This window comes from Nanorana parkeri, unplaced genomic scaffold (genome assembly GCF_000935625.1).
Source record: "Nanorana parkeri isolate BGI_ZX_2015 unplaced genomic scaffold, ASM93562v1 scaffold2421, whole genome shotgun sequence".
Lineage (NCBI taxonomy): Eukaryota > Metazoa > Chordata > Amphibia > Anura > Dicroglossidae > Nanorana > Nanorana parkeri.
The window spans coordinates 138,966-152,463 of record NW_017308689.1 but is presented as its reverse complement, the minus strand read 5'-3'; the positions used below and the strand labels follow the sequence as shown (position 1 = coordinate 152,463).

At 45.3% G+C, this 13,498-nt stretch overlaps 1 protein-coding gene across 1 annotated transcript in view; it reads left to right on the top strand.

Annotated features, from left to right (window-relative positions):
• The first annotated feature begins 11,081 nt into the window (after nt 1-11,081).
• The window catches only part of SPATS2 (spermatogenesis associated serine rich 2), a 78,570-nt gene continuing 76,153 nt past the window's right edge, over nt 11,082-13,498 (top strand). Inside the window, exon 1 of the mRNA XM_018573546.1 lies at nt 11,082-11,192. The gene's annotated coding sequence lies outside the window, so the exon portion shown is untranslated. The remainder of the gene's footprint in view (nt 11,193-13,498) is intronic.

The following is a 13,498-nucleotide window of genomic DNA, read 5'->3' as shown; positions in this document are numbered from 1 at the left end:
ACTGCTGCCTTATATGCCTCAGTCATAGGACTGGACAATCTCTGGGTAATTGCCTGATGTTTGTTTTTCATGTTTTGCTCTTATGTTCCACAAATGCATGGGCTCTTAGATCTATTTTGGGGCTTCGTTGTTCATTACTACATACTTGTCTGTGCTTGATTCACGTGATGTGGGTTTTTGTCTTTTCTCTATTTGTTTCAGGATGTTTTAACAGTTTCCCTTTATATTTACCATGCCGCCTACATTACGGAAAGGAAGTCACAACTCCCCCCAACAAACCTGCACTTTGGATATATTTCCCCCCTTGGAGTTCTTGTTTGGACAGGTGGTGAAGATGAGTGGTTTTTGATTCTCTGGCTCTCAGCTCTGTATTCCTCTGTTCTTTTTTTTTGCCTCTTTCCCTGTGTTTTCTATACATTCTCTCAATCTTCATATTCTCTGTTTTCATTTTCTTGCCTTTCTTCTTCCCTTTTCTATTTTATTTCCCCTTTCTCTGTGGCTCCCTGGGGTAGAGGTACATGCCCTTTCAACCTATTTCTTTCAAAGGAATATTTGTATCCCAGCCTTTGTAGCACCATGGCTAACCTCCAAATCCTAACAATTAGCAAACCTTAGCCTTTTGATACTTTCATTCTGCTCAAGCAGATATTGTGTTCCTTCAAGAGACGCACTTATCATGGTTTTCATAGATCTACACATTTCATTTGTAGCAAGACAATTGCGGAGCCTGCGGGATGATACTTCATTCTAATTGGACACTTACTGGAAAAGGAAGTGAGTATTGTAACTTATTACACACCTAACTCTAATCCCATCCCTTTCTTTAGACATCTTCTCTCCACTATTCAACACTACCAGGTACTCTCCTTCTATGAGATGACTCCAATCTCACTCTTTACCCTATCCTGGACAAACCTTTCAATTCTCTTTCCCACTCTCCTCACTCGTCTCTTTTAGAACTCTTTTAGATCAATATGCACTAATTGACCACATCGTTGTCACTCACACCATGCTGACATCTGTGTTTGCCTCTACTATTAAAGAGAACTATGGGGTTAAGGCTTTTACCCATAGTTCTCCTTAGGGTAACGGTAGGACACAAACTAGCGTCCTCCCGTCACCCTAGGCTCAGTATACCGCGAGCTGTAGCTCGCAGTATACTGAGACGCCGCAGTATACCGCGAGCTGCTGCTCACGGTATACTGAGACGCCGCAGCTGAAGCGGATCCTGACAATTGTGCCGGGATCCACCCAGCTGCGTGACTGACAGCTGGCTCTGCCTATCTAGAGGCAGAGCCAGCTGTCACCGCCCCCTCCCGTCCGTTCCGCCAGTCAGCGCTGGCGGATCAGAGCGGGGAGGGGGGAATCCAGCCCCTCCCCTGTCACGGCAGAGAGCCGTGACAGGATCGAGAGGTGAGCGAACGCCGGTATGTGTTCGCTCACCTCCCGATCTACTGAGCCGACCTGTGACAGTCTCATTGTCACAGGTCGGCTAGAACTATGAGGTGAGTGAAAAGCACTCACCTCATAGTTCTCCTTTAAACCTGTCCCCTGGTCAGATCACTCGGCAGTCACCATTTCTCTTCCTTTGCTATTGGCGGTCTCTACTGATCCCACCAGGCCTCTATTAGATATGTCATTGTGGAATACCTGACATACTGTCCCTGATTCTACTAAGGTCCAATGGTTATCCCACCACACTCCTTACCAGAAGCCCCTTGTAAAGTGGGCGCTGCAAAGACTGCAGTTAGCGTCACTAGCGTCAATGACAAAACAGAATGTCACCAGCACACTGGAAAAATTTGTCAGATGAACATCTTCTTTATTGACACATATTGTCACATTATTATTATTATTATACAGGATTTATATAGCGCCAACAGTTTGTGCAGCGCTTTACAATATAAGGAAGACATTACAATCACAATACAATTCAATACAAGATGGTAAGGAGGGACCTGCCCCACATTAACAACAATTATGTTTCGAGGCTGCGCAGGGTCCCCTTCATTAAGTTCAGTATGACAAAGGTGCAATAGTTCACAAACTTTATATAGAAAACACCAACAGTGTTAAACCAGTGGAAAAATAACCCCCAACCCCCTATGACATCAGTATGACGTCACATTCCCGCCATAAATACAAAAATACATTAGATGCAAAGCAAAAAAACAAGATCATCAATATGTCATAAATGAAAGAGTAATTTAATATAGAGAGAAAAGAATGCATTAGTAATGGAGGAACCACATAATCATAATATAGAGGCAATTGATCACGACTGGGGTCCGTGACAGTAACGAGGCCGTTAGTCCGAACAGTCCGACGGTCATAGTAACAAGGACGCCCAAAGATCAGGTGCTCCCCATGCATAGAAAATGTCCAATTCAGAGCAGGAAGTCCATCACGGCCTGCTAGCACATGCGCATCAAAAAAATGACCTCAAGCTGGCGCTAGTTATTAGCATCCAATTGACAGATTATGTAGTTCAAAAATACATAATAGGAAATCAAAAGGCCTGAACTCTCTGCATAAGAGTTGCTTAGCTCTGTCGCCCCCTCTAGAATGTGAACATACATGGTCAATGATCATGCCATGCAAGTTTGATGTTTGTGAGTTGCAAAATGTACTGCAACTAGTTTGTTCACATCTACCTCTTCACCCCTCATCGTCTTGATGAAGGCAATTCGGATGTCACTGCAGTGTTTTTGAAAGCGACGCTTGAAAGACCCAATGGTTTTATCGACATACACAAGTGTACACGGACACATGAGCGTGCACACACAATATTCAGTATCACAGTTGAAATAACCATGATTTCTATATTTTAGCCCTCTATGTGGGTGGGTGAAGTGCTCACCACAAATTACTGAGTTGCACACATTTCAATGGTGACACTTATAGCAACCAGTCTCTGTGACGGAGGACTGGTGTTTTTATATATTTCTTTCTGGGGTCCAACTGTACCAAATAGTCACCCAGAGTTTTATTACGCTTATAAACATGTAGTGGTCTGTCTCTCACCCTGTGCATTAAGTTGCATTAATGCACCCTGTGCATTAGGGGATTACGTAAATACTTTGACATTCGACATACTTCGACATTGTGGTGAAGCTTTGAGCAAAGGGGATTCTGTCATAGATACTGTGATCTATGCTCCCTGACCCTGTGTCCATCTTTTGAATGGCTCGAGTCAGGGCCTGGTCAATGATCCTAGGTGGATAATTCCTTTGTACAAATGTTTATATATATGATGTCTATCTGCTGTGTACGCATGTCAGCTTAGGAACACATACGCATTACACGTAAGAATTGTGAGACAGGTAGATTGTCCAATAGGTGTTGAGGGTGTGAACTATGGCAGCGTAGGAACATGTTCCTGTTTGTTGGCTTAGAGTAAACCGATGTAAACATTGTACAGTAATAAGTACATCAAGAAAGGTGATCTCACATTCAGAAAGCACAGGATTAAATATAATACCATCAAAAAACCCATTTAGGTATCTAAAAAATACATTAAACGCATGTTCAGAGCTGTCCCAAATTAGGAAAATATCATCTATGTACCTCGTCCACATCTTCACATGTTCGGTGAAAATGTGTATATATATATATATGTATAGAGAGAGAGAGAGAGAAAATTCTTCAGAGAAAACCTACAAACAAATTAGCAAAAGAGGGAGTCCCATAATCTGTTTGTACATTGCAGTTTTCAACATAAAAATTTTATTTTCAAAAACAAAGTCAAGGCAATGTAAAATGTATGCAGTAGGGACATCATGCATTGCCCTCTGTGAGAGAAAGTGCTCGGTGGCTTTAAGCCAAATATCAAGTGACTTCTAAGACGACACTATCGGTGGCTTTGGAGGCCATGGACTGTTACATAGTTACATAGTATTTGAGGTTGAATAAAGACATTAGTCCATCAAGTCCAACCTATTAGGATCTCATTCTAGGAGTACCTGTACCCAGGGGCGTATCTGCCGCGAGGCAAACAAGGCGTTTGCCTGGAGCGGCAGATTCGCAGAGAGCGGCACCCCGAGTGATACTCACGCGGATGGGATGACGCGGACCGTCGGCCTGGAGAGTGGATGGCGTATTTCTCCTACCTCTGTCCCTCCTAAACAGGTTATACCCCTCTATATTAGTAGCCCAGTCATGCGTGCTGTCCAGCCATGTTTCCGCTATACCCACTATGTGTAATGTTGCGGGCTGCGTTCCGGCGTGGAGCGCAGCCGGCGCAGACACAGTGACGTATACTGTGGCGCCGTTGCGCTCCACGGTGGAACGCGGAAGTACTGTGTCGGCATGAGGCTCCTCCCAGCCGCACTTCCGCGTTTTCGTTAAAAGCCGATTCGGGGGTAAGGTAAGGTGTTCGCTTATTTTGGGTCTCACACCTGCTACCCCCGAACGCCGGCAACCCTGCAGAGGCCTGCAGCCTCCCTCCTCCATCAACCCCTGGCTGGACAAACTACCACGGGACGGATTACCCCACACGCCAGTGACCAACAGCTGCTATCCCCCTTGGGAACCGCAAGTACCCTGTCATGTTGTACAGTCCTGCTTGTCCTATTCTGTGCTATGGGAAATACTCTAGCTAATTGATACAGATACTGCTTTAGGAACTGCCTATAACTACTACCTAATACTGGCATTATTCATTCTAAGGACTGTAGCGTCAGTGGGCAACTGGGCTCTGCCGTGCGAACTCCTAGAACACTGTGTTTTACATACGCTTAACTCAAGTTCTCAGGGGGGTATGAAGTAATACCCCACCAGTACTCGCTAACTGTAGCTAACTCCATCTGGAGAATACGGGCCCATGATGTCAACCACTCCTAACTCTCCGCCCCAGATTGAGAGTGATGCCTGGAGTGCCCGACTGATTGCCCACTTACCTCCAGAGCGGGTGACTCATTCTTGCCAGTTCCACAGTTGAGGTTCTCCCCTAAACACGTCCTAGGTGCTGACACTATGTCGAAGTCCTCTTCAATTAGCCTAATTTCAAGCTCCTCTATTTTATTTGCCAGACTTCTAGCGTTGGTGTACATACATTTAATTCCTCTCTTTTTGTGGGACAAAAGTTTACTACCTTGTTGTTCCCCACTATTTTTATTGTTATTATTCTGCCTTGATTTCGGTCGTCCGTTGGTAGTTATACTTACATGTGTACCCATGCTCCAAGCTCCTTTCCTCTTAGGGGGCGTTAACATTTGATCCAGCCCGCCCACGGCTTTTTTTTTTTTCAAATGATCTCATTGCTGTGGCCGCGCTTCCTCTCATCGTGCACAGCTGTGTTTTGTCAGCTCGTGCACGCAGGCTCCTTCCCCTCTCTCTCTCCCCCTGCCCTGTGTGACGCTGACATGCTCAATTCACTGGGGATCGCTGATGACAGAGGGGAAGGAGCCCTCTCTCTCTCTTCAGCATTTACTACAAATGGGAAAGTCCATATATGGTAAATGGTGTCAATGGGGATATCTGCAGACTGGCAAGCATCCGATCTGCAGGGATCTCCAGTGACATCATTTACCATATATGGACTTTCCCATTTGTAGTAAATGCTGAAGAGAGAGAGAGGGCTCCTTCCCCTCTGTCATCAGCGACCCACGATCATTTTAGTATGTCAGTGTCAGCAGAGAGAGAGAGGTAAAGGTATGTGCCCTCTCTGGCACTAGCACTACAGGTCTCATTGTCCTCAGCACTGAGGTTCCACTGCTCCTCCGGGCCAACACAAAGCAAATGGCCCAGACTGTTTTGTGATTGAGGAGAGAGGGACAGAGATGCAACCGCAGTGCTGAGGTCTATGTGCTGAACTTCCACCTGCAGGTATAGCTAAAGTGCAACTGAAGCCAAAACTCGTTTTAGTTTTGGATACAGCAGAGAGGGATTAGAACATCTGTCAGATTTGTATTGCTATCAGTATCCTGTTAGGGAGATTCACCCTCTCTATTTGTCCTAGGGACCGTTATCAGTGAAAGTGAAAGAAAATCCCAAATTTTGGGTTATCATCAGAACAGGAATAGATTGTAAATCCTCCAATTGGCACACTAGTTCTGGTGACCCTGCAAACCAACAGTGATTTCTCTCACTTTGGAGGGGTTTCCCTTCACTATGTGTTTTAGCTCTCTGGCAGGCCTCCCCCTTACATTGTCTGCATTACATTTTCAGAGAGATTAGGTACTTGAAGGTGTAGTCTGAAGTATAATGAAGCTGAAGTAGGGGGTCATAGGCTGCTTCTTTAGCAATGTAGAGATACAAAGTCTCATATGTTTTCATATATGGTTATGGGAGATACCAGTGAGAGAGAGGGCCTACTCAGCCCTCTCTACTTATATATCCCCACAGGACAACACACGCTGTTGTCATGACAGTGTGTGACATCACGGCAGCTTATGACACCATCTTGTTGTGTGTATATATGTCTGCGCATGTACGGAAAGGCTTGCACATGCATATAGCGGCCGCACGTGCGCTGTAAAATCCGTGCATGCGTGCAGCAAGAGCTGCACATATTGCCTTAGTCCAACCAGAGCAAAGGCACATCCTTCCGACCCCTAACCCCCCATACACCGTCCTCTGCACCCCCACCATCAAAGCTTCACCTCCAGGCTAAGTCCAACTATACAGGCACATTGAATACAACATATACATCACATTATTAATTTTAAGCATGGAGCCTATTACATTATTGCACCAAACAAGTCAAATACTAGAGTTTGGCATGCCTACCAGGACCCCTATCCTTCCTAGTCTTATTGATCATCTGTTGAAGCAATAATCTCATACCTTTAGGTATCTGTGATTTCTGGTTCTACACCTATCCATTTACAGTGAAGAGCATTACAAACTTACATTTTATCAATAAAGGCATTTCAACCAGGAGAGGCACCTCTGCTTTTCAGCCATAGTCTTTTTCAATATTTCAAGATTCCTTGTCAACCAACCCTCTTGACATTTGATTAACATAAAAAAAAAGCTCAAAGCTAGGCACCTCATTCAAACCCGGAGGTCTCGTATCAAAATTATGTTTCAGGCCTACATGCCTACTCACTGGGGTATTTATCTTTGCATTTTGTGTAATATATTTATGTAGTCCTGTACTCTACTTGCACTTTGTCTTCCTGACGTAGAAGGCCTTGCACTTACATACTATCAGATACACTATACCTTTGGTGTCATAAGACACTCAGTGCCTTAGATTCAACATCTCTCTTGGTAACTGGGTATTTACTTGATTATCTATCCAGGGACATTATCACTTTTGGGTACCCTTCTGCCCCCCACCTGTCTATCATGTTTCTTACAATAATCACATAGTCAGGTTGAAAAAAGACACAAGTCCAACCTATAAAGAAAACAAAATAGAAAAACCTCCATGCATAAGCAGAACCCTATGCTCACACTTACCCACAGGTGATCCAAAGGAAGGCAAAAAAAACCTATAAAGCATAGTTCAATCTGCTTCATACAGGAAAACAAATCCTCCTTGATTCCATAAAGCAATCCGATATTCCGTGGATCAACAATCTGGTGTTTTTTCTACTGATAAAATATGATCTAGTTACTGTATTTTCTATGGACCTAGAAATGCATCCAGATTAAAAATAAAAAGAACAGTTAAATGAGCTAGCTAGAACTAGTTCCTGAGGAAGTATATTCCACATTTTCACAGCTCATACTATGAAAAAGCCTTTCAGTGTGCTAAGGCTAAACCTCTTTTCCTCCAGGCGCAAAGAGTGCCCCTTGTCCTTTGCAGCAACCTTAAAGTGAATAATTTGGCACCAAGCTCACTATATGGACCTTTTATGTATTTATATATGGTGATTATGTCCCCCCTTAATCGTCTCTTCTCCAGAGAGAACAAATTCAGTGCAGCTAATCTTTCCTCATAGCTGAGCTCCTCCATACCTCTTATGAGTTTAATTGTCCTTCTCTGCACTTTCTCCAGTTTCATAACATGCTTTTTGTGAACTGGTGCCCAAACTGAACTGCATATTCTAGATGATGTCTTACTAGTGCTTTGTACAGGAGCAGGATTATCTCTTTCTCTCTCTCTCTCTCTGGAGTCTAGACCCCTGTTAATACAAGAATGTATTTTGATTGCTTTAGAAACTGCAGCTTGGCATTACATACTCTTATTGGGTTTATTGCCTACCAGAACACCCAGATCCTTCTTGATCACTGACTTCCCCAGTTGTACTCCTCCTAGAGTGTATGACACGTGTATCTTTTTAGACTCAAATGCATAAACATTACATTCATCAACATTAAATCTCATTTGCCAAATAGATGCCCAATCACACAGTGTATTCAGATCTGCTTGTAAGATGGAGACATCTTGTAAGGACTGTATTCCAGTACATAGCTTGGTGTCATCTGCAAACAGAACTTTAATCCCAAACTCTATATAATTTATAAGTAGGTTAAACAGTAAAGGCCCCAACACTGATGCTTGGGGTGCGCCACTAAAAACCTCAGACCATTCAGAGTATGAATCATTAATCACCACTCTCAGAAGAATACAGTTTTTAAGCCAATTTTTGATCTAATAACAGACTGAATATTCGAAACCTACAGATCTTATTTCACACATTAGCCGTCTGTAGAGAACGCTTGGAAAGTACAAGTATACGATATCCACAGCCATTCCTTTGTCTAATTTATTGCTTACTTCCTCATAAAAAGAAAGTAGATTTGTTTGACAACTTTTGTCTTTTGTTAATCCATGCTGACTATCGCTTATAATATTATTTTCTAGGAAGAACGGGTGTATGTGATCCTCTATCTAACTTCCAAACTATGGAAGTTAAGCGTACAGGCCTGTAATTACTTGGTAAAGACTGATATTTTTTCAAATATACAGTAGGTACCATATTGGCCTTCAGCCAATCCATTGGTACCAAGCCAGTCATTAAATTGTCTCTAAAACTTAGATACAATGAGGGAAATTTATAAAAACTGGAGCAGACAAAATTCTGGAGCAGCTGTGCATGGCAACCAATCAACATCCACCTTTCATTTTCAAAGCTTAAATGAGCAAACATGTATATGTTATTTTGAATATTTTGTGATTACTCGGGTAGTTGCCTCGTTTGATGTTTTAGGGGGACCGTATAGTAGGGTGTACCTAGATCTTAAATACACTTTTCTGGTAAGCCTTCCTAAGGCCTGGGACACAGAGGCGGGCACTGAAGGCATTGCAAAATAATGATAGTATTGTCATCAAGCCCTCGGACAAAGGGGGCAATATAGTTATAATGGACTGTGACCAATAGTAGACTTAGCAAAAAGTGTGTTTAGGGTCCAGGACACCCTTCTATACGAGTCCCCTAAGACACCGAAATTGGCCACTTCTCAAGTGCCCCTCAGTTTGTTAATCCATCTTGGAGGGGCCAATAGTGGGATTGGTCGATATTGTCTCTCCATCATCATTTTCATTTGCCTGGCGTTGGGCTTTTAAATGCAAGCTATGTCTCTCCAAATGGAGGACGGTTTGGACTAGTTAATGGTTGGGGACTTGGTGCAAACCCAGTTTACCGGATTTCCCCCAAGCTGCACCCGGGTATGTTTACACCAGCAGCTGCATTCAACCACACGGCTGCTAGTGTGCGTGTCCCTGGACAATGCCGATGCACTCAATCGAGCAGGATCACATGGTTTCTTCTTTTTTTGTAGAACTTTATTGAAATGTCACAAGTGACATTTCACTCAGTTCTATGTGCTCACAACGGTGAGATGGGGTTGTTCCGCCTCTCAGTGTGGTGCGCTTAAAACGAGTACTGCATGCTGCACACCACCAGAACGCTGTGGTGTGATCTGAGCCCATCCGCGACAAAGCAAATTGCCATCGCAGCCCAAAAGCAGATGGCGTGAACCGATGTGCTATCATTTTTCTGGACCTTATTTGAATGCTGGACCGCATCACTTCCAGTGAAGGTGTGCTAGGCTCAACGTGCATGCACCCATAATATTTCTTGACTTCGCACACACATGAAAAAAGGGTGTTAGGAGAGTTGATTCGGATGACGCGGCCACACTGGAAGTTACGCGGTTGAGACATTTTATGGGTCGAGAGAAATTATAGAAGGGTGCATGCGCGTTGAGCCAGGCACACCTCCGACATAATTGAACATCGGCCCTTACCCGGTGAATGAATCCCCCCCTACGGCCCAATCAGTTGCAGCCAGGACATTCCCTGCCTAGGGTTGCCACCTGTCCGGGATTCACCCGGACAGTCCGGGTTTTGAAAGCTGTGTTCGGGTTTCATGGCATCAGAAACCCGGACACAAGATGTCAAGCAGACGGGGCAACCAAAATTAAGATAGGGGCTACTGGCCCCCCACTGAAAATAGTCTCAACTGTGATATTTACATATGAATGGGCGGCGCTATGTACATATGAATAAGCTACGACTTATTCTCCCAAAAAATGTCAGCGCGTCGCTAGATTGTTCGGGTTTGGCTTGAAGAAAAGGTGGCAACCCTATCCCTGCCCACAGCTACATGTCACTAAGGGGCAGGAAATGCCCCAGCCGCAACTGATTGGTCTAGGAGGGGGTGTGTCAGGCATTGTTCTGTGTGGGCTTGGGTGAACTCATGCAAGCTGGGTTTGCACCAAGCCCCCCTGATCACTAGTTGGGAAATAGTTTTTAATTGAACCTCTTTATCTAGTAAACAGGTTTATCTGCTTTTTTTTCTCAAATATTGGTACAAGTCAAACTGGTGTATTATCTGAACAGACTTTCAGACACAACACTGCAATGACTACACTAAGCTTGCAGTCAGCTCCAGGATGAGCTCATATTTCCATTCATATAAAGGAAACTATCAAATCCCCCCGTTTCGTTTCCTTATAACATCATAAAGCAAACTTCGGTCTTCTCCGTCGTTGCCCGTAAGTCTTCGTCAATTTGGGGGGCCGCCGTCCAATCCAAGCATTCCTTTCAAAGCGGACTGGAGACTTAGTTTTTTTTTTTTTGTTTTTTTTTTGTTCTGGTAAGGGAGCACGCCCCCTAGTGCGCGCATTGGAATGCGGCTCCTTCATTGGCTGAAGCTGGTAAGACGGCCCCAGGCTGCAGAATAGCCCCTCCCCCGTTGTGAGAATTCTCCACCTCGGCCGCTCAAGAAGACCCGGCACCGGAGACACGGGAGGTTGCTTCTACGCAGCTCGGGCACGCAGGCGCCATAGGAAGGGTACGAGGGGCTGTGTGCGGGTATGGTTAGGGTAACGGGGGTGCATAGGAAGCACTTGCAATTCAACATCTTCCCACCCGCTCCCTCCTCACCGATTAATCACGGTGCTTGAATTGTGTGCCTGCAGCTCCGGCCTGAGCTGCTCGTTTTGTTGCGTGGACGGCAGTGTGCGGCCCTCACGGCGCTGTGTGCGGGATGACTGTGCTTGTGTACCCGGCCATTGTGCGAGCGGCTGCAGAGGGAATCGGGAGGATGCTGGAGGGAGTGGTGGAGGAGGAGAAAGGGCAGAAGATGCTGCAGGGCAGGATGGAGGTGCTGGGCTCCCACTACCTCACTGCTTCCATCTGGATCTATCCCATAATAAAAGCTGTGCATTCCTCTCCTATGATCTTATGGGCAGCTTCTTTCTGCTCTTCATTGACACAGCAAAATCTATTGCTCTGACACTTCCATGGGTCACTATTGGGCTTTGTGTCAGCATTGTCCTGAGGTTACTAGATTGCTACTTGATGTGTCTGATGCGAGTTTTTGTTAGCTGAAAAATCAAATAAAGTAGAGGTTGCTAGGGGGTGGGGCTTGTTGTCATTGGTTAAAATGCGTTTGACGTGCTTCTATTGTGTGCTGCTATTGGCCCCGGTGCACACCTGTGCGATGCAGAAGTGTTTTTTGCTGTGGTAGGTAGGGCAGCGCAGTCATTGGAATGGGGCCGTCTGCACATCTGAATCACAATAAAGACATGCATTATTCATAGAAAAATATTCTTATAACCGGTTACCATGCGTTCTGGTGAGATGTCACAGGCAGTGCGTTGGTGGCCATTAAGACAGGGCTGGACAAATCCCAGGAGCCCGCAAGCCAGTACTTTTTTAGAAGTTAATAGCTGACTCCTAGCTTGAGGTTTACTCTACTTGTTGTCAAATCCTGCTGGTTCCTTGATTAGACTGGATTCCATAACGGCACCACAGCACACCTGACAGTGTCAAAGGTGATCTTGTGCGGTGTAGGAATGCCTGTGGTCTTCCATTGTATCGATGTAAATGGGGCAGGGGGCTTAAAGTGGAACTATGAGGTGAGTGATTTCCACTCATAGTTGGCGCCGACCTGTGACAAAGAAGCTGTCACATGTCGCTCCATTGATCGGGAAGTCAGCGAATGCATACCGTCATACTCTCACTTTCCGATCATCTACCTGCAGAGAGCGGTGACTATCAATCACCGCTCCCTGCAGGGATTCCCCCCTCCAGCGCTGACTGGAGGAATGGATGGGGAGGGGGGAGGGGGCAGGCACAGCTGGTTCTGCCTCTAGATGGGCAGAGCCCGCTGTCAATCAGCTAACTGGGTGGATATCCACAGTATTGTGGGGATCCGTCCCGGCTGTGGCGCTCACAGTATATAGCTCGCTATATGCTGAGCTTTGGGTCACGGGAGGTGGTTAGTATATGTCCTTACGTGACCATAAAGAGAACTATGGGGTAAAAAGGTTACCCCATAGTTCTCTTGTAAAGTTTGGTAATGCACGTTTAAATTGCACAGGTCTAAAGTGGACGTTCTCTATAGACGTACCCAATGGACAGTACACAGCCATATAACATACATAGCACCGTGTGTTTGACTTTGTCCATCCTCCGGTTCTCCAGTAATCAGCATTGGAAAACTGCCAGCTGTTACCAGTGACACCATGCAGGTGATGGTGTCACTCAGCCTCCCTCTTTCTATCAATGTCCTGTGATGGCAAAGCCTGACTGGGAACTGCTTGAACGTGCGTTCTCTGTACCCTTAAGCTGGCCATACATTATGTGAATTTCAGCTGGTTGATGATGAACCGACCGAAATTTGCACAGTGGGTGCTGCTGTTGGCACATTTTTGGCCAGCATCCCTCGAGCAGATGAGCCAGACGTAAAAAATCTTTTCAACGAACAGAGTGGGCAGCCAATGAGCTGCCGGTTCTGTTCTGGTATTCTGACAGCAGGAGATTCCTCGATCAACCCATGTGAGTTGTTGGAGGAATATATTATATTTTCTTTGTTCGGCTGGCAGGTTGAACTAAGAAAATATTAGTGTATGGTTAGCTTTATGCTGTGAAAGATGAAGGTAGATTGAATGAGGCTGAGCGACACCATAAGTTGCGTGGTGGTTGGGGGAGCTGAGCGACACCATAAGTTGCATGGGGCTAGGGGGGGCTGAGCAACACCATAAGTTGGGGGAGCTGAGCGACACCATAAGTTGCTAGGGGGAGCTGAGCGACACCATAAGTTGCATGGGGCTAGGGGGGCTGAGCGACACCATAAGTTTGCGTGGGGGGGCG